Raw genomic sequence first — 21,518 nt, 5'->3', positions numbered from 1 at the left:
TGGGGTTTTTTTTGGAGGGGGCTTTTTTTATGTCTCGATTTGGCATCTATGAAATAATAATTAAAAAAAAATGGGCAAAATTTTGTGGATCTTTACATCTCCATATTGAAGTTGACTAAGGTATGACTGATACTCACCATCCCCCCAAAATTCATACATTCATCCCCGCTGATAATTTTATATCTTAAGATAAAAAAAAAAGTAAAAATTAAATTTCTTTAAAAAAATACAGCCTGAGCTTCTTTGATCTTTGCAATGAACATTGAGAGGGTGGTGAGGCACTGGAATGGGTTGCCCAGGGAGGTTGTGAATGCTCCATCCTTGGCGGTGTTCAAGGCCAGGTTGGATGAGGCCTTGGGTGACATGGTTTAGTGTGGGGTGTCCCTGCCCATGGCAGGGGGGTTGGAACCAGATGATCTCAAGGTCCTTTCCAACCCTAACTATTCTATGATTCTATTATTTCAAGAGCTGAACAAACGTTTTTTAAATTGTTATTTTTGTCCTTAAAAAGACCTGGGTTTGCAGGTGGCTGTGGGAATAACAGAGATACATAGTACAGGCTACATCTTTTGGGAAATGTTATCTATCATTCTCTGGATACTGAAAAATGTGTGGTTTCAAAATGAGAGATTATTTGGAAGATCCCAGATTGAAGCATCCCATGGAGGCCAAGTTTCTGAGATTTTACTGAAGTTTAAATTCTGAATTCTCCTCCGGGAGAATCAGCCATCTTAAAGGTGGCCCCAGAATGAAGCAACTGAGGTGTGTGACTTGGATGGGTTTGAGCATTTAACTACACAGCACTGAACTTCAACAGTTTAGTACCCCTGACTTCACCTGATAATGAATAAAATGACCCTTATCAGCTGTCTAACTATTCACTTTAAAAAATACTGACCTATGAGTTTGTTTAAAGACAATGTAAACTCAGCTTAACTATATTCACTAACATTCATACTTACATTGATATAAATAAAACACACTTTTAATCAGTATTTGAATTAAGCTGTACACTTGGCATGTTCCAGTAATGAAGTCTGCAACATGAAGAACAACTTTGAGGCACAGTGGTTTTGAGTTAAATGGAAATAAAAATAATTTCAATGGCATTATCTAGAACCAGATAGCATCACATGTAACTAGCCAAAATATCCAGTGCTACATACTCACCAATACTCCTTTAGTCTTTATTTATAAAAGAAATCCCTGCAACTTTAATGTCAGTGCTTGCATTAAAAAATACTTGGACTAAAGTTGTGAGTTGTAAACTTCACTGCAGGTAATGATGCAGCTCCTGAAATACCTTTTCAACTTAATCTATAAAGTCCCTTCATTCTGTCGAAGTTTAATAGTTAAAAGTGACACTACTCTTTCAGATATTTAATTTTGTTTAGCTACAAAGTCATCATACCTGTCATCCGAAATTTAACTACAGACTCACAGGAGATACCAGTAAAGCAAGTCACATGACTAAGCAGGAAAGTAGACATCAAATACTTTTCTGAAAAATCAAATCAATAATTATTTCAGATCAAACACAGTGATGACTGCCATTACTGAATCTGGTAAAGATGTTTATCACAATTGTGTTAAGCTTCTTCCTGACTTTAAGATTAACAAATTGATACAGTAAGAAGAATTTTGGAATATGTGGTCCTTAGATTTCTCAATCTTGTATCTGAATTCTTAATCAGTGTTATGTGGACATCCCTCCTTCTTACTGGATGTGAAAACTCCAAAACCCAAAATCGTTTAGCAGCTGACAACTCAGCCTTCTAGGCTGTAATGGGAAATAATAGGTTGCCACACAAAAAAAAAAAAAAAAAAAAAAAAAAAAAAGGAAATATGAAGTAGCTCACATTCTCTGAATACCTTTTTCTAGCCCAGATTCAGTTAGCTAATGTGTAGCCAAATAGACTAAAACGTATCTCAAATAAGTTGCTATGATTGAGGTGAGTGATGATGGCAAATTCTACAGTCTTTCGATAGGAACAGGGCATTCTGTAGCCTCGTATTAAACTTAGCTTTGCACCTGGAAGGCTCATTTTAATAGTATTTTAATAATAAAAATAGTGGGTGGCATTTTTTTTTTTTAGGAGTACCTTGTATACTGCTTGCATATACTTCCACAGTGAAGGGGATTTAACAGGCAGCTTCTCTATACAGTGCTTGACAGGATAATCATCTTTTCTTTCAACTCAGAGCAAAGTTTGATATAAATGACAGGTAACGCTCTTAAGTGGAGTGACAAGGGTAAATGCTGTTTTGTGAAAATGTAAGCCAAATACATACTTACATGTTCTCTACTGTCAAAGAAACAGCCTTGGCTACTTCCTTTGTTTGTTTAAATAGACTAAGATGAAGCAGTTCTTAAAGAACAATGGAAAAATTCAAATGTGCTGTAGCAACATGCAGGTGCTACCCATATTGTACTGTTCATCAAACAACTTTGTTACTACCGTGCTGTCCTAAAAATGAAATCCTCACTTTGGATGTAATGGAGTAAGGATGCATATGCTGAATGGTTATGGGATATGGTAAGATACTTGACAATGGCTGTGATCAGTTAAACTGTATTTAACAGCACCATGATTTATCACTTCTGAACTAAGGGCTCATTTGAGTCTGAACAATAAATTTTAGAGTGTAACAAACCCATGCTCTCATCAGTAGGTTATTGTAACTAACAAAAGACATATAGAGCCAATAAGCAGAACACAGTGATTTGTTAAGAATGTTTAAGACTATAACTATTTCTACCTTGTAGGTTTCACTTGGACAACATGGTAAGACATATATAAAAGATCTGCATGCCTGTAGTGGCATTAGCTATTGACTTGCTCCTCCCCGGTGTAACCAATGAATGACTAAATCTGGAAATACAAATCAGGTACATCAACATGAGGCATAAATTGTTCTGTAGCTCACAGCTGACTAAATTAATTCAGCCCATTTGTCCCACTCAGTTTAGAAAGCAGAAACTGATTCCTGAACACCGTAAAGCCCTGAAGCTGCCAGGAATGTAGTCTTCACGTAGGTAGGTATACAATACGCATCAAGCTACCTTTGCATTACAATTGATTCATAGTAGCCATAACACTTGTGAAACATGTTTGTATTATCCACCATATAAGTAATTGTTGTCACCCTTTATAGTTCACAGACTGGGACTTCCAGAACTGTTACAAACAAATGCAAAAAATGGTGCAGACTTCTACCTGTCTTATAAGGAGCTGGAGATTTGAAAATGCATTATTATTCATCAGTGATTTTGCAACTAACATTTTTTTTTTTTAATCTATTTATGAAATCAATTATTTTCTGTTTTCTGCTGTTTTGTTTTACTGTTCCTGACCCTATCTATCTGAAATTCTCTGATGTACTTTAAAAAAGTTGTTAATTACTATTCCTGGGTGACTTCTTACAGGGGCAGGTGTCTTGCAAATATGTTCTTGCAATTTAAAATGTTCTTAAAATAGCTTGCTGTGAGCAGCATGTTGCTAAGTAGGTCTAAGAAACACTGATTAAGCTTTCTACTGTGTCAAGAACACCTTTATTGTGAAGAAATTTGCAAATCAACTGGCGTTGATCTGGATTTCTGATCTTTAAGTGTGGTTGATTCTGCTCCAGGCCAATACATGGAAGCTTTGTTTTTCAGTTTTGGGCTCAGACCTCTTTAGTTCGCTTCATAGAAAGCTCCCCAACGTCTCCTGCAGGCGCTGCCTTTCTCCCCACTCATCCCATGACCTACATTTTATATGCTGCCAGTAAAGACAGGACGAGTTATTGGACGTGTAGGTGAATCTGTGACAACATACTGGGCAAGCAGAAATTTTTGTGGGAATTGTGCATTTTCTTGTATTTTCTGTTTCTTTAATATGGAGTTTTAAAACGAAATAGTTATAATATCTATTAATATCTAAATTAACAAATTGGCAACTCTGAAGCAGAATCATAAGGAAAAGAAGAAGTTTACAATGATAAGCCACAAACATTGTTTGGATAGCACATTGGAATTACTCTTCTTCACGCAGAGTAATTTAAAGAACCAATTCCTTTAATACAACTGATTAAACTCAGCAACCTCAAAAGAATATGCTTCTGGGGAGCAGAAGCAGTGTGACTAGTGCACATATACACTGAATCCTATCTATAATCCACAGGCATCCCGACAGAAGAATTTCCAGAGGGAATGATCATTTCTGCTGGAGGAGTTCTTGGGCTGCCATTGCTGGGGAAGACCCACTGAATTGGTCTCAGAGAGACGGATGATGTCAAGACCAAGACAGTAATGGAAGAAAACTTTGGGTTTGACCTGTCCTGTTCATACACATTACAAGATTTTTATGTTCAGTGAATGTTTTCCCAGATACCTGAGCATGGCTGATTTTGCAAGAATGTTTTCGCTTAAAGTCTGTGCTGTTAATGAACTGCTTTTCTTGTTGCACCCAGAAACACAAAGTTTCACTGAAAACAGTATCCCATTGGAGAAAGTCTACATAGCTACTGCCAGGGAATATTAACCTCTTAAGTGGATTTTTAATATAGTCTTACGGTGTTTTATTGCTTATACGGTGCTACCTTTGCTTTTTAGGTCTACATAGGTAAATATACAGAAAGCACGTATTAACTTAGTTGTTGCTTGGTTCTTCCAAAATTAAGTGAGTTACCATTATCTGAATTTTTAAATTCTAAGCCAAAAGAACGAAATCTACAAAAGAGCCACTTTAGCATTTTTTTATATTTAAAAAAACCCAAAACACTACAACAGATCAAAACTTTCTCATTAATTTTGTCACGTATTGAAATGGGTTACATACATGTACACGTCACAGGAAGAAATTGCCTTTTTTTTTTTTTTTTTTTTTTTTTTTTGTAAATCATATCAGTCAGTTAAATCAGGATTTGGTGGTCCTAAGATCCCTATCAACAGATTTCTAAACACCCATTTTGTGCCGTACTCATGCATTCAAGAAATAAAGGCCTCCTACTAGTAACCATCAACATTGTTACAGTTCAGGATAGTATAAGCATTGTCACTGGGCTCTGTTCTTACGGGTTTGATTTTTTTTTTCTTTTGTACTAATTTTAAGTGCCAATGTTTGTTTGTTGGCTTGCGCGAAGAAGCTTTAAAACGCATTCAGAGGGCAATAGCTCACTGCTCATTCCCTTCATTTTAAAAACCTGACCTTACATATTTTACTCCCTGTAATTTTCATTTCCTGGTTATCTTGAAAATTTGTAAATACTGTTTGCAAGAACAACTGCTTCTTGTATTTTACTACATGAAGTATTGGCTCAATTCTTCTGAACATCAGGGCCCATTTTCGTGACTGAGTTTGAGGAAATGACTACTGCATAGTACTTTACCAGATCAGATCTCAACAGATAATTATTTACTGCTAAATACAAACTTAGGTTTTTAATTCACTGACTTTGGGAAAGAAATTTGTATTAACAATTGCTGGTAGTGGTATGCTCATAGATCTTTTCAAAAGTTTTCTACCTTCTACAGCCCATTCAAAAGACGTGTTCCAGGAAATCAGTAAGTGTGCAGTACATGAAATGACAGACTTCTCTTTACTTCTTACAGAAGTTGCAGTGTATATATGACTAAAGTACAAACAGCAGAGGAAAGGAAAAGAATGAACTTGCTGTACAGACACTGAAAGCCCTTTTGGCAAACTGAATTTTTTCTCAAGTCTATATGTCCTATGGAATGCTGGAACTTGACTTCTTTCAAAGTTTTCGCAAATGACTAGTAGTTGTTAACACTTTGATTTTTATTCACAGAGACAGATCAACAGAAGTGAGCAGAAGCTCTCTGCTTTGCAGCAGAAACAGTCACTGAAAGGATTTGAAAGCCAGCTAGGACACCAAGAACTAGAAGACATCTGGCCGTGTATGTCCTAGTATCTACCCAAGATTTGCAGGTTTTGTGAAATGTAATTAGTTTGCTATGAGACACCCAAAAATCACACACAATAGTTGTACTAAAAGCACATTTAGAAGGATTTTTTTTAAACAGCCTTCCATGCACAGTGATTCTATGCATAAAATTAAATACATTCAGGACCTGATTAAATATAACAGGTGAGGAATATAAAAAAGTACAGAAGAGCTATTTTACCAAACAGAGGCAGGACTCTAATAGTAGGAAAAAAAAAAAAAAAAAAAAGTCAATCTGCAGCAACGTTAAGCTTGCCAACAGGTTTATAATACATGCACACCGATCCAGGGCAGGAAGAAATGGAGTCTGCTTTGCCACTAATGCCAGTATTTCTTAATAGGAGGTCTTGCCTTTGCAAGTCGTGAATTTCCTTTTTTTTTTTTTCTTGTTCACAACAGGGAGATGTAATTTCTTCTAAACAAGAATTGCATCTGACTTACATTATTTTAAAAATTGTATCAACACATCTACTAATGATGAAATCAGGCAGCAAAAGGCAAAATCCAAAGAAGAAAGATTTACTGACAGCACTATCCTGTCTTTTAACATCATGTCTCTCTTAAAAAAAAAATGGTAGACTTTAAGAACTCATTCATCTGCCCTATTCTCAAACTTTTCACAGCTCCTTCCCAAAAAGACATTCCTCCTACCACTAACATTTCCTCTGATGGAAAGTTCTTATGGCATCTGTTCCTCTGCCAGCTATACAGCATCACTAACAAGCCAGGGAAGACGAAGATGCTGGAGAGACAGACAGAGCTATTCTGAGATGAGCCCAATATTAAATTCACCTATATTGTAAAGGCAAATTCCTTTGTCTTCTTCCCTCAACCCCCTCAAAGAACAACCAAACCCACAGTATCATTCTTCAGTGAACGGTACTTTCATTGTGGGATTTGACTTGCCAAGAGAAAAACTGCTTATGTTCCTTAATTCTGACCATCCTGTAACTCTTCCACCTCCGGACATGTTACTTCTTACATCATGGGAGGGAATGCAGTGACTTCTTGTCCTGGCCAGAACTTGACTGTCCTCCCTATTGGTTTTTAAGGGGAAGTAGTACTGCTTAATTAGTGGTTTCCCAAGAAGACACAGACATAGCCACATGGATTGCTGAGATAAATTGAAATAACACAAGAATATGAACCCTTAGACAACAATTAGGATTTACACAAGTATTTCTTTTTTACTCGTAAGTATAATTTCTTTCAGTTCTTCAGCCCTGTGCTTTGTCCTTCCATTCACAGCTCCTTCATGCAACACTTTATAAAAAAAATTAAATGACACATACTAGAGCAAACATCATTCTCTCTATGAGAGCTGTAAGAAGCATACAAAAAAGGATGGCTTGCTTCATTTCTTCAAATAATTTTGGTCAAACACAAAGAAAGAGAAACTTCAAGACAAGGGACTGCTCAAAATTAAGCAGGGATGAGGCTGCTTCCTGTACCCAGGACAACACTAGCTTGTTCTTTACTGTGTGGCAAATCATCCAAATACACTCATATACACCATCTTAAAGTGAAAATCCTGGTTCTATTCCCAAGTTAGATACTCTTTTGTAACCGCAGAGTGTGCTGCAAATATTTAAAGCAGTCTGATCCCTTTTCAAAGTAAAAAGACACAAACCCCCTGCTGCAACTATTTGCACAAAGTCCAAACTCTGAGGCCAATCATTGTGCTAATGAACTTCCTTTTAAGTTTAAGGTTGTATGCAACCTTTCCAGCTACAAACATACTTAAAGATTTCTCTGTTTCTACATACTGTTATGCTATTATCTACAAGGAGTGGACTACTGCCCTGAGAACAACACTTACTTTATTTCACTCGATAGTGAAAATCCACTTTTGACTTTAAAGGTGTAAAACTCATTCCCTATGAAGCAAAGTTTCATTTAAATTGAGAATTCAATCATAAACTGGGTTAATTATAATTATCTATTGAACTTTTCTTTATGCCTTCCCAGACCAGGTGTGGAAGGCATAAAAAAATCCAAGTCTACACAACAACCATGATACCTGGTTTGGTGTCAAGATGTCAAATACTGAAGGATTAAAGACGATGCCTGTTCAGAACAGACTTTGGCTAGTGAGGTGGTATAGAAGTATGATTTTTTTTTTTATCCTGTTTGTACCTAATCCTACTGCACACAGGCTCAGATGCTCCCCAGCATTAAAAGTTATGGAAATAATTTCTTTTTAGATATGGATTGAGGAGGTATTTTATTAATCACTAGTACAAATTCTATCCTGAACTTATCTGTAAATAAATCCCCTCTTAAAACTATGTGTCCCTGAGTACATGTGCAGGGCAAACAATTCCATCTTAGCGTTGCTTTTGTGTTGTAAGAAGTTTTCTGAAAATCAAACCTAAGTGGACTTAAACTGATGTTTGCCATAGGGAAGTTGGACAATGATATTACACTGCTATTGTCTTCAGGGTTCCTTCTTAATACAAAAAATGCAGAACAGACTTCAGCAAACCATGGGCTATGGGTTCATAGTCTCTGCCAATATTCTGCTGAATTTGAGACTTCATCTGGTGAAGATGGCACTGACAGTCTGTATGAGAAATGTCTCAAACACACCAGCACAGAATAATTACGGCTTGCAAACAAACAAAAAAAAAACCACACTGAAAAAATAGTGCTAAAGTAGCTCACAGACAAAAAGGAAGTGTATATACAGAGAAAGAAAAGCAGAGAAGCACAGAATTGTGGAGTGTTTTCAAGTTTTTGCTTAGTCAGAGCGTAGCCATCAAAAATGTATTGCATTATGGTCTCAACTTCACTCATGAGAATGAAGAGATCCCGTAAATATGGTAGGGGAGCACTCGTGAGAGCAAAAATGTTTGCTGGCATCAGAGGAAGAGATACTTCAGAGATCTGCACAGGACTAAACAAAAGTAATTATGAGATGGAACAGTATGTCTTAGGAGTAGCTAGCCGTAAAATGCGCTAGTGGGCCTAAGAGAGGATTTACCTTAAATCACACGTGGGAACCACGGCAGGGGCTGGCTACGGTTCTACTCTTCTACACATTATTCGGCTAAGAGAAATTTGTTCTTCAGTCTTCGCCGTTCACTCCTTAAGCACATGCCATCTCACCCGACCTCCGTTTCACTTTAGCTCAATTATTGTTTATCAGGAAAGTGACTCCCGATACTTTCACTCTCGGGCCGAACCTGGCGGGAGCTGCCGAGCGCGGCTGCCAGGAGATAGCCGCGCTCGCCGGTTACCGAGCGCGGAGCCACCTTCCCGTGGGCTCCCCGCGCCCGCAGGAGAAGCGTCTAGACGCTGCGGAAAACCTCGGTGCGCGTCGCCTCCGGCCGCAGGTGCTGACAAGGAGCGCTGAGGTCCCTGCTGCCACCAGCCTCCCGGGGCCGATCCTCCTCCGGCAGGACAACAGGCTCCTCACTCTCCGAACCACAGCGGGATCGGCCCAACGGGAAGGCTCCCCGCCTGCCACGGCCCGCCTCCGGCGACGGGAAGCGAAGCCGGTCCCGCCCGCGACGGCTGCGGGCTTCGCGCAGCCTCCGGCCACCACCGGACACCCCAGCATCGCCCCTGCCGGGCAGCGCCAGCCGCCCCGGCCCCGCAGCGCGGCCCCTTCAGTACCTGCGGCTGCGGCGGGGAGAGCAGGGCTTGGTGCGGCGTGGCAGGCGGGCGGGCGGGCGGCTGCCGTCTGCTCCTCCTCCGCCGCGCACACCTGCCGCTACCGGCCCCGCCGCTGCCCGCGCCCGCGGGGGGACACGCCTTGCCCTGACGGTGGGGGCGCAGATAGGGGCCACCGGAGCGCCCTCCCGCTCCCCTCCGCGGCTCCCGAACAGGTGCCGGTCGTCGATTTGCTCGGGTTTTCCTTAAAAGCCGTGCTGCGCCCCGAGTGTTCCTTCTTCCGCGCCGTGCACGGAGCCTCCCCGCAGAGCTCAGATGAGGTCCGCGGAGGAGAGGCGCCCGGAAGGCACCTCCTCTGAGAGCCGGTACCCGCTCCTAACCAGGAGAGGCTTCCTCTTGTAGGGTCCCGGCCGCAGACCTGCCCCTCGCTCCCGAACGCGCCGGCAAGTCCCAGGGGAGCAGCAAGGAGCTGCCCTGCCCGTAGGTCATCCGGCACCGCGGCAGGAGTCTGGGCTTCGTGGGCCGCGCGTGCACCCGGTCTGTCGCGGCAGCAGCTGGCGCTAGGGAGAGCAGGCTTCGTGGCGTGGGCTTACAGACTGTACATGTACCGGTACACACATGTACACGCACAAGGGTATGTACATTGACAACTGCAAGTACGATGTCAAATACACACATCTTAAACACAACCTTTCCATCGCTGAGTGCTCACCAGCTTTTGCCACCTCCAGTTTATTTTAGGGCAAGCAGAAAGATACGGCAGCCTTCACAGAATATCAACACCACTGCTCCTTTCTACAGTTCTTACGGTAGTAAAGGCAGCCACACCCTAGTATTTTATTTTATTTATTCTAATTCCAGTATTTGGGATTTTGTATGGGTAAGAAGAAACATTGCTCATCAGACCTGACAGTACAGGTGGGAAACACAGACAAATATTTGGACCTAGTTCCTTGTCAAGGCTGAAAAGAAGCAGCAAAATGCAAGATTAAAAATAAAAGAAAAGCTAGATAGAATTGTTTAAGTAATCGATCAGGCTGCTTGAGAATAAAGATAGTGAACACCTGTGGAGTAGAGCAGGGATAGGTGGGTTTTGTATCCTGTTACTCATGGAAAGGGAATACTTATGATTTCTCTTGCTTGCAGTCTGAATTGGAAAGTTTGGGCTACAAGCTGCAATACAGACATGCTAAAAATAATAAAAAAAAATAATTAAAAAAAAGTGTGACCTTCAGAGTAGCATTTCCATATAAGGTAGCCAACTCTAAGCTTTCCTTCCAAGAAATACACAGGCATACACCATAGATGAGCATACTGCTAATTAAAAATCATGCTAGTTTCTATATTTAACTACATTTTCTTCCAATCTATGCCGTTATAGAGCACTGATTAGGCAAATACATTTCCCCTTATTCCAGTTCTGGTTTATACTCTTATCAGATCTCTGTACGTAGTAATTTTCAGTATTTTCTCCCATGCACAGTTAATTCCATAGTGCCATACTCTTCTGTAGTGTTCTCACAGTGATGTGAAACATTCTTTTGAAATTAATAGTTGGCAACTGTAAACCCACAAAACTGACAGAGCAGCTAATGAAATAAAATCTTCAGGTGCCTTGATAAGAGGATTTTTAGCTATGCCACATGTGTGCTGCTTTTTCTTAATGCCCTCTCTAAAGACTACCAGTGGTCTCCTAGAAGAAATTTTGCTGAGTGAGGATAGCCATAGCTTCCTGCTTTTTGCCTTGAAGAAACACTGAACCTAGATTTTTTACCAACTGTGATTATGGCAGTTCTAATCACCTTCTGCTCGCTGAGGGAGGGAAGCAGTATGTGCTACACAGGCAGTCCATCACCAACTTACTCCGTGATCAAACAAGGCTTGACTAGACCACCCAGTACGTGCAGAATTACTTTTTACCAATGTCGGTGCATTACAACTCAGCTCAGTCTGGTTAGAGGCTATTGCTGACATTTCTTGCTGTGGGAGCTGTTGCTGAGGTTCTTTCGATGGTGTGGGCAATATTCACATGTGTTGAGGAGGCTTTCTCTGGTTCCAGTCACAATTAATGCAGCATAACTTTGTGAGAAACACAGCAATTGCTTGCTTTAAAAGTAATATTAGAGGAATATTCTATAAATATCCTTATTGCACATGTAGGGCTGCAACTGTGGTGTCCTTCGACAAAATCTTTTCTTTTTTGTTTATTTATTTAATAATTAATAGTAGGTACAACCACAGAAGACAGCTGGAGAAAAGGACCAACAAACCAGACCATCTTCTTGCCAGCTCTCTCTGCTGACTGCCGAACACTGATCTGCAGTGCTTACTGATGCCAAACAGTCTTCTAACCTTATGGGAAGTTAATTCCTGCAAAGGCAGTTGAGTATATTCAGCTTATTGCAGAGTCAAGACCCTAGCAGAAGTGGCATAATTATTTTCATGCCTAACTTGTAGTCATATGTTTTAGATATCAATAGGATTATTTTGAAGAGAAGAGAAATTATAACCATGCAAGGCTGAAAAATGGGGTGTATCAAGTTGATCATATGATCTCCCATGTTTTCACTTTTGCCTTTGAACTGGGATTCACCAGGAACTGACGGCAGAGTCCATGGGTTTCCAAAGTAGTGTGTGCCTTAATTTTACACTTTATATTGTCCATGCGTGCTGAGATACTACTGTTTGGTCCAGTCAAGCCTACTCCTTACCTTCTGGTAAAATTGGAGCTATATGTGTTCGTTATTTACAGGATATGATGTTGTTTTAGGGATTATAAAGTGCTTAGCAAAAATCAGGTATATACATATATACACATCTTTTTAGTATATATATATTTTAATTTTTTTTTATTTTTTTTTCCCCCTAAGTAGTTATTCTGACATTTCTGTTGAGCAGGAGTGCTTTTTTGTGTTCTGGGTTTGTTTCAGAAGCTCATGACAGCAACACTTTCTCACCTTTCAAATGTTTTTAAGATGTATCTTAAATGAAAACACAAGCTAAAGCTATTCTAAGTTCTGTATGTCTTTTTCCCCATCTGGCAAAACCTGAAAGCTTTCAGACTACTTACAACTGTAGATGAAAAGAGAAAGAACAAAAGGAATATACTAAAACAATGTATTTTTATGCTGAAAACCTGCGTTTGATTTTAACAGATGTCGATAAACTAAATACTGTGTATGTCCACCTAATGTTTAAAGCTGTAATTATCCAAACCACTTTATTTTTAGAAGCACCTACAAGCTCACCGACAGAAGCTTTTATCTTGATAAACACTGTGTGTCTTGAAATACTGCGCATATTTCCTTCTGCCCATTTCTCTTGAACAACAGATCTCTGAAATTTAAACTCAGTATCCGGGTTCGCTGAGAGTGTATTAATGCAAATTTTTCACACCCAGAACATTAATGTAACTTTTTTCACACACAACTGTTCTTACTCAAGGATATAACTTCTGAAGCAAATAGTTCTTTAAAATGTCACCTGTTACCTCTGGTTTGCAGGTAGGAAACAGGGCTTGGTGACCTGGCTGAAGTCTTGTCTTCTTGGGCAGAAGTGGGAGCGTTTGCACAGTTCTGGCCCTTCCTATCAACTTTGCAATGTAAGAGCAGAGGTAAAGATCTCACAATTCATGAATTCTAGTTGTTGTCCTATGTGCAAGCCAAACATAAAGCAGGTGGGGAAATTGCCCTAGTAGTTTTTCTGGCAGTTTGCAAATAGTTTCTTTACCAACATACTACACATTTAGTCGAACTTTATTTATGCAGTCCCATGAAAGAAAGAAAGCAGCCCAGAATGGTAAGGAAAGCTTACAAAAAGTTTAGCAGCTCCATAACACTGCCATCTTTCCCAGTTTTATCCCCTATGGTCAGGGTTGACTTTCCCTTGAAGTCTGATAGAAAATTCAGCATTTGATTAAATTCTCATTAAAATTGTCAGTTTGTCTGGAATATTTGGTTAGTTTTATCTGTGAATCAAAAAAATCCTATCAGATCAGAGTTTTATTTCAATTTTTTTAATCTGTGAATCAAAAAATGCTATCAGATCAGAGTTTTACTTCAATTTTTTGTAAGAGCATCTTCTTATTTTGACCTGAAAATTTCTAGCCAGTTGTGCTCCTATATCAAAGGATTTTTAAAGACTAATGTCTGGGAACTAAAAATTACTGAAAACTTTTCTTCAGGATGAAAACCCAGTACTTCTTTAATCTTCTATGGGTTCTTTAAATCTAACCCATGATTTGGAGGGGAAAAGAAAAACTGGCTTAGGATTTTTGAAAGTCTTTGGTTAGTGAAAAGGTGTAGGGGATTGTATGTTTAGAATTCCTGATTTATGGAAATCAACCTTTTTTTTTAGACCTCACTTTTTTCTCCTTACTAGGAAGAGTAGACAGTGCTAAAGAGCGTAGCATAGACAGGACATTAACAAGATGCAGAGAGTCTCAAATCTATACCAGAAGTGAATTCAAGAGAAAGTGAGTAACTTTCAAACTCCCAACCTTCATCACGAGATGCATACAGAGATACAGAGAGCATGAAAGAACTACTCAACCCCATGTGGTCTGTTTTGGTAAAATATTTGTTTGGCTGTGGCTTTTTGATAGTATTTTGTCCTTCCTTTTTGGTAAAAGAGACATTTGTGAAATCAATTCGTTCACTGGTCAGATAAAATATGAATAGCACACACCAGCTTCCTCTCAATGATGAATGTTGCAGTTGGCTAGTTATCACTGTAACAGTATTAAATCAGTGAAAACTTAAAATAAACCTGCTGCCAGCCTGCAGAGTGGCAAATGATTTCTTAAAGGCTGCTTTTCAATAAAACTGAAGAGCCTTTCACTTGCTAATTGAATCAATTTTCCACAGGATCTCTTTTCTGTGCGAGCAATTAATCATACCATTTCACAAAGGTTTAGGGTGGAATAGCACTTACTCCTCTCCAAGCTCAAAGTAAATTCCACTTATATCTTTCAAATACAAAATGCAGCTGCATAGCTTCATATTGAACTTACTAAACACAGAGCAGTTTGCTGATGCCTTTCTCCCCCTCTTTAAATGTGTGTAAGACAGTTCTCTTGTCAACAGCTAAGCTATATTAACAGTCAGACTACTAAAGATTTCATGGCAGAAGAAATGGAGTAAAGCTTTACCTCTCTTCTTTTAGTCAATACCAGAAACAGCGAAAAATTCTAGTGCTTTAAAATATCACAAGATCCAGGAAGCTATGTGGATAAAAGAACAAAAGTTGCTAAAATGAAAGTATTTCCTTCATGTAGGGAATAAATTCCTCAAAAATCTCTCCAAAGTTAATCAGAAACCTGTGGATTCTGGAATTTAGAGTCTTTGCAGAAGCACCAATGAGTGCTATGTCTGCTTTGAATGGACTCTTTTTTGAAACAATGGGCAGACTCCAGCCCAGGTGGTGACTCATATGGACCTGTCTTGTCCTGAAGCAGTTCAGTAAGCTGACCTGAACACATATTGGTGCTTTTACCAGTGTGAGGAGGCTGCTGGATGGAACAGCTACCAGCTCTGCCTCTGTAGAGATGACCAAACAAGACATGCATTTTCTCTCTCTAGCATAGCTGGCTGACTCAAAGAAGGAGAGAGGTGCCTGGTTTGGCACTGTCAACCTCTGTGAGGTCAAAAAAATAGCCACTTTCCAATTGGGCTTGCTGGGACAAATGGTAGCATTAGTGGCCTGGGAGAGCAGGACACAAGACCAGCAGGCAGGGTGGTTGCTTCTCCGCTCCTTTCACTCCTGATTCCATGGTCAGAGAGGAGTTGGAGACCCTGTGTCATTTCAAGTCAAGACAAAATCCTATTGATATTACTGTGGTAAAATACATATTGATTAATGCCCTCCATTAGGTGTTTTGCCTCTTCTAAGGGTTGCAGTGTTTAGCATTCATTGGTTTTACGCTGCTTTAAAAGATGAAGGACTTCAGTGAGGTCAAAACAAGCTGTGTTATTATTCATATTAATAGTGGCAAATGTTTCTCCTTCACAATTACTAGCTAGCTCTTCATTAAGAAGTTTAAAACACTTATAAATACATATTTCATTGCACCTCTGCAGAGCATTACAGGAGACTGCAGATATGTCAAATGTAATAACAGTGTGTATGAGGTTCACCGCTAAAAAAGGAAATTCTCCAACAAAACAAGACTAGAATATATATTAGCTTCCTCACAAATTTCAGGGAGCAGCTTGTGGGTTACCATTTTCACAGGCTTACTTCATTAGAAGAGCTCCAGCTTTGTGCTTACTCTTTTTTTTCAGACTATTGTTCGATAAACCAGACCATAGTTGTGAGCATAATAGATATGTAAGCTACAGCACAGTATGCCATGAAAGAAAGATACATGTGTATGTACGTATATATGTTTGTTAAAATCTGTTCATATGTGCTTGACATGAATAGTTATTCAAGTCTTCGACTGACAATCAAATAGCTCTATCTATGTAAGCATTCGTTATCCAGGTCTTTGTAAAATTCCAGTATCAGATTTCTGCAGTTTGGGAAAATTAAGTTGCTATAAGTTCCAGTGCCCAGAGTGTGAAACTAGAAATCAGAAGCAACAGCATTTCTCTTTCACTTGTATTACTGACTGGCCTTAGTACTTTGCACTCAGAAACTGCTCAGTAGGTGTCATTAGGTAGGTATTAAACCTCATTTCACCAATGAGGAAGCTTGGGGTCAGAGAACACCATTAAGCTGGATGAGGACATACAATGTCATAAAAACGTCTCTCCTATTTTCTGCATTAAAAGAGAGATACCAGTCATAGTCTTCAAAGGGACAGAAGTTCTGGGGTGGGGTGAGCTGTTTGACCTTTCTGGAAATAGTGTGATTTTCACAGCTGCTCTGAAATTGTTATCTGTACATGATGACCACTGAATATGAGGAACAGGATGAGAATAGTGACTGAAAAGACTGATAGGTAAGTGATTTTTTATATTGTATGAAAATGAAACAGGTTTAGAGAAGACGTGCCTTACTTGAGTGCCATTGTTGTGCAGGTTACAATCACATAGGCAGTTTAGGGAGACCCCCACCTGTGTCAGGCAAACTGTAATATAGGAGGCGTCTACTGAAGTCCTTACTTGAGACAAAAACCCAATACTAGTATTTAAGCCAAATCACAGACTGCATGGACTTCATCAGCCTCTCAGTACTACTGATCTGTGATGTCTTGTTCATGTTTAATGGGGAAAAAACTTCCTACAAGGAAGAATATCCTGGAATATTCTCCTGTCTCTTCAACCAAATCAGTTACAGAGCAAAACTACCATCTCCGCTCATGTCAGGCTTTGTCTGCTTTTAGAGGGTTGAGCATAGTATCCATGCTTTATTGGTCTCGCTTTTACTTCCATACCTATGCAGTGAGCGTTTGACAGGGTAAAAGCTATTTATCTTTCTCTGGATCTCATGGCTGACTCTCCTTGGCAGCTTTATGCAGATGGTGTTGCAGGAAGCAGCAAGGTCAGAAAGGAATGAAGAGAGCCAGGCTTTACACCACATCTGCTACTGATCTGCTGAGACGATGGAGCTGTGCAATGGCAGCTTGTCTTATATAGGATCCACATGCTGTAGAAAGAAGGGAATAGAATGATGGCGTGACTATTGGATCTGCCTAAACGGTTGCCTATAGATGCAGGGGAACTTCTTTTGGGGGATTCCCAGGGTTTGTGCAGCCCACAGTGCTTATGCTTTCCTTCTCAACTCTGCCCGCAAAGTAGCAATGAGAGGGGACATCTGTGAAAGGTAACACGCAGGGTTACATTTACCTCTGTGTTTTGTGGTGGCTGCACAGAAGCAGGTGAGATACTTCGAGGGGAATTTCTGTTGCTTTTCTACCATGTTTGAATAACTGTTGTGTGCTTCTAGAGCTCTCCTCTCTCATTCTGAGGTAGAAAAGATGTGTGGTTTAAATTAAAAGCATGAAGCATAAGTTAATCTTCCGTTTCTGGCTGTCTCTGGTAGATTGGAGCAGTCATTTTTTCATCCTTAAACTTTCAGCAGGAGTGTCATGTATTTCTACCTGATTGTTTCTATGCTTAGATCCTTGGTTTCTTCGGAACACTTGCTCTAAGACAGGAAGTTAACTCTTATCTTTTGGCAAAGATTTTCTCTATTTCGTCAAGTATTAGCCACTCCTGGTGAAGCAAAAGTGTTTTACTGTGGCATGAAAAGGTTGTTCAAACTGCAAGCATTCAATAAAAATACATTTTGAAATTGTTATTTACTTTCTGTGACTGACCTAAATTTGTACAGAGAGGGATGTTTGAAGACCAGCTACTATAATAAACAAATTAATGATTTCATATGCTGTTGGAATGTGCTATATTTGTTGTCTATCTTAGAAGTTCATTATGCATGTACAAGTTCAATTTATAAGGCTGTTTTTGAAAACTCAGTCAAAATTTTATCTAATACGGGTATTGCATCTGATGAAACATGTTGAGACATATAAAGTTTCTAATCAGATGCATCTGAGGAATAGTTAAAACATTTTGGAGAACACCACCCTGTAAGAGGTAAACCAGTTAAAGATAATTAGAAAGGGGGTTTGATATACAATGCATCTAGGCACTGAGGAGGGAAGCAGGAGAGCGGTATTTTACTATACTCTATTGTCATCATGTGAAGCCAGTACAAAAGCACCATTTGGATTTAACTGAATATGGATTAGGCTTACTGGAAACAATTCATGTTCATTTACTAGTCAATTCATCCTTTCAATCAATGTTAAGGTCTCTTTTTCCCCCAAGAGTTTTTTACTGCTGTTGATAGGAATGAGTGATTTCAAAATAGCTGAGGCATCTATTCTTGACTGTAGACGAAAAAAACCAGAGGTCCCAGGTCTATTGTCAATAATGAACTGTTAGGTCCCTAGACATCAGCTCTTGGGCAGACACCATCAGACAGAAATGAAATGGACAAAACTTTCTGTATGTTTGTATTAGAATTTCCTGCATAGTTCAGGGATTTTGGGTTTTTTGTTTTTTTTGTGTTTTTTTTTTTTGTTTTTTTTTTTTTGGTGGGGGAGGGTAGGGAGATTTGTTGGGGTTTGTTTTGTTTTGTTTTTTTAACAGAAGCAATATTGGTTTTTATTTTGAACCAATGTATTATCTTGCATATTCTGAGCATTGAATAATGAAACATGAAGAGTATAAATAACTTGTTTGGCTAACAAAATAATATTCACAAAAGACAGGCTTGTCTGTCAGAATGAATAAAAGAAAAACAGTCTGAGAGCCATGCATTCTTACATCTAAAGCAGATACTTTTTGTCAGTGTTGAACTTGGTGTGAATATTTATGAAGCTGTTGGAGAGCAGGATTTGCAGTCTGCTACTACTGACACTGATACACAAATATTTTAAGAGATGCGGATGCACAAGCCCTGTCCAACACGACTATTCTTGGTCTCCTTTGGAGACTGCGGAGATATTGAAACAGTGCATTAAAAAGAGTTGCAAAGATCCTCTGTGTGGCACTGAACAAGCAAGTTTCAGAGCCCATTGGGCACAGCACTTTTGACAATTACTCTGAGAGCTGGGATTAATTAGCTATACATAACAATGGTAAATGGAGTTATATGGCTTCTGAGACCTAGTTAGTGCCTAATCTCAAAGACTAATAATGCTATTGAGCTGACTAGTTAGCTCCCTTCCCATAAAGGTGGCTGTACGATTTTATGCAGGATAGCCACAAACTACCTGAGCAGCCCTGGAAATGCTGCCTTTACAACTTTTCAAAATTGGCCGCTTTTCTGTAGTGATAACATCTGTCCAGTCGAATTTCATAATGAAACCTGCCAGAATTAAATTTTGCAGTGAAATTGATCAAAGTTTCTACCACTTTCTCATGCTCTTCCACGTGACTCTAAAAGACAATAGTATTTTGCAATCTCTTTAACAGGCATCTACTAATCTCCTGATGTCCACACCCACTGTGGGAGCAAGTAATTTGATTTTTTTTTTTTTTTTTTTCAATTATCAATGTGGCTTCAACAAGTGAGTGCCAAAATAAGCATTCATAGAACTTGTATCACTGAATGGAGAGATTACATCTGTAGGATTATAACCACTCCTAGGTTTGGTGGTGGACACAATTATTAGTGTGCCACGTATGCACATCTTACGCTTTGAATGGTTTTGGTTCTGGTTTTAAAGTACTTTAGAATTGTAAGTAAGGCAGAACTGGTTGTCAATGCGTGATTGCTCTTCCTTCACTTGTGCTTAAGTAAAGCGTATCCACTTTTCTAAATCAATAGTCCTATTTAATGACACTTTATGAGTGCCACTTTATAAAGTGCCACTTTCTTGTGAAATACTGTTTTTGGACTTCCTTTTGACAGTATTATGTGTTTTTATTATAAAACTCAGGATTTCCAACTGCAGAAAGGAAGCAAACAAAACGTGTTTACTGTGGAGTCCATTTACAAAAGTAAACGCTGGATAAAGGTCTGGCGCATAAACATCAGCCAGCTTATTTTCAGGACTTGTTTCAAATAGTGGCCCAGGTGTGACACAGAAGTGAGTGTTATTCTAAGAACACAACGAATTAATAGCAGTCAAGATGTATCTCAAATCAAGTATGTTGTAGAAACTTAACTTGGTCCTTCCACAACGTGTCCTAAATTTAGGAACCAAAAGTCAAAGGACCCTTCGTTAAGATGCCCATAGTTTATTCCAGTTGAAGTAAATTTCTGTCAGTCTTTTAGAAAACACTGGATTCTGACTGCATCCTAGATATTTGTTGCCACTGACCTGCTTTAATTTGAATACAGATGAATGGAGTCCATGCCAAGTATCAGGTTTCTCTTGGATAAGCAAAGCTAAAATAGCAAGGTTTTTATTTGGAAAGGTATTGTAGCCTTATTTGAAATTCTTGCTTTAGAAGGTGTTCAGGGACAATTAGAGGTATGCTGATCCATCACGAGCATTGTTTAACTGAAACATGGTTCTGATGAGAAATCAAACTGGGCTTTCTCTTGTGTTAATAAATAGAGAAAAGCCTGTGTGAAGCAGCACATGAATTTCTTTAATAAGAAAACCTGTTCAATGTAGATGAAATTATTTCAAAGAAAAGGATGTAGGAGTATTATCTGAAAGCGTGAAAGCCAATATTAGTATACAAATATGCACTTAACATTATCCTAGTATTTTCTTATGGTTTGTGTGATATCCTTTCTTTCCAAATAAAACCTGAATTTTCTGTCTTACCTCATTTTCTTGTGTTTTTAACCAATCACTATCATTTTATTTTATTATTATTATTATTATTAATTATTATTATTATTATTATTTATTTTATTCCCTATCCAAGATCCCTGACATCTCATTTTGATCAGAATGACTAAATACCCAAGTATGCCTCCTTCTACGTGGCTTCTTATTTTAAAGCCTCACTGAAATTTCTAACTGTATGTTGATTCATTCAGTTTTATCTTCAAAGCGTCCCATGGTCTTCTGTTGTTGGAGGTCAAAAAAAAAAATAAGCAGTTTTGTATTATCAATAGCACTTGAGGTGTAATGAGTTGCAGATTAGAGAAAATAGATTTAAAGAATTAATTAATTTACAATTTACTGTAATGTATTAACAATTTGCTGTGACAAGCAGTTGTTGGATGTGTTTGTGACAGAGATCGGAGGATGCAATAAATTGCTGATGTCTGCTGCTGAATTTTGATTATTTATTTCTTAACATACTTCTAAGCTTGCCATTTCTTTTAAAAAGCACAATGTGACAAGAAAATTAGATTCTAATTTTTTTTCATTTTGGATATTTACAGACCCAAGGAATGCTCCTCTGGGTCCCCTCTCTGTGTTGGAACTGGGGGGAGAAGCGATGAAACAAATTTGTTGTCCATTATTTATAGTAGTCCTCATTAAGGGTGATCCTGAAAGACCACAGTGGACATTCCTATCGTTTCTCTCACTCCAG

The sequence above is a fragment of the Psittacula echo genome (assembly GCF_963264785.1).
Source record: "Psittacula echo genome assembly, chromosome: Z".
Taxonomy (NCBI): Eukaryota; Metazoa; Chordata; class Aves; order Psittaciformes; family Psittacidae; genus Psittacula; species Psittacula echo.
Note: the sequence above shows the minus strand (reverse complement) of the source record.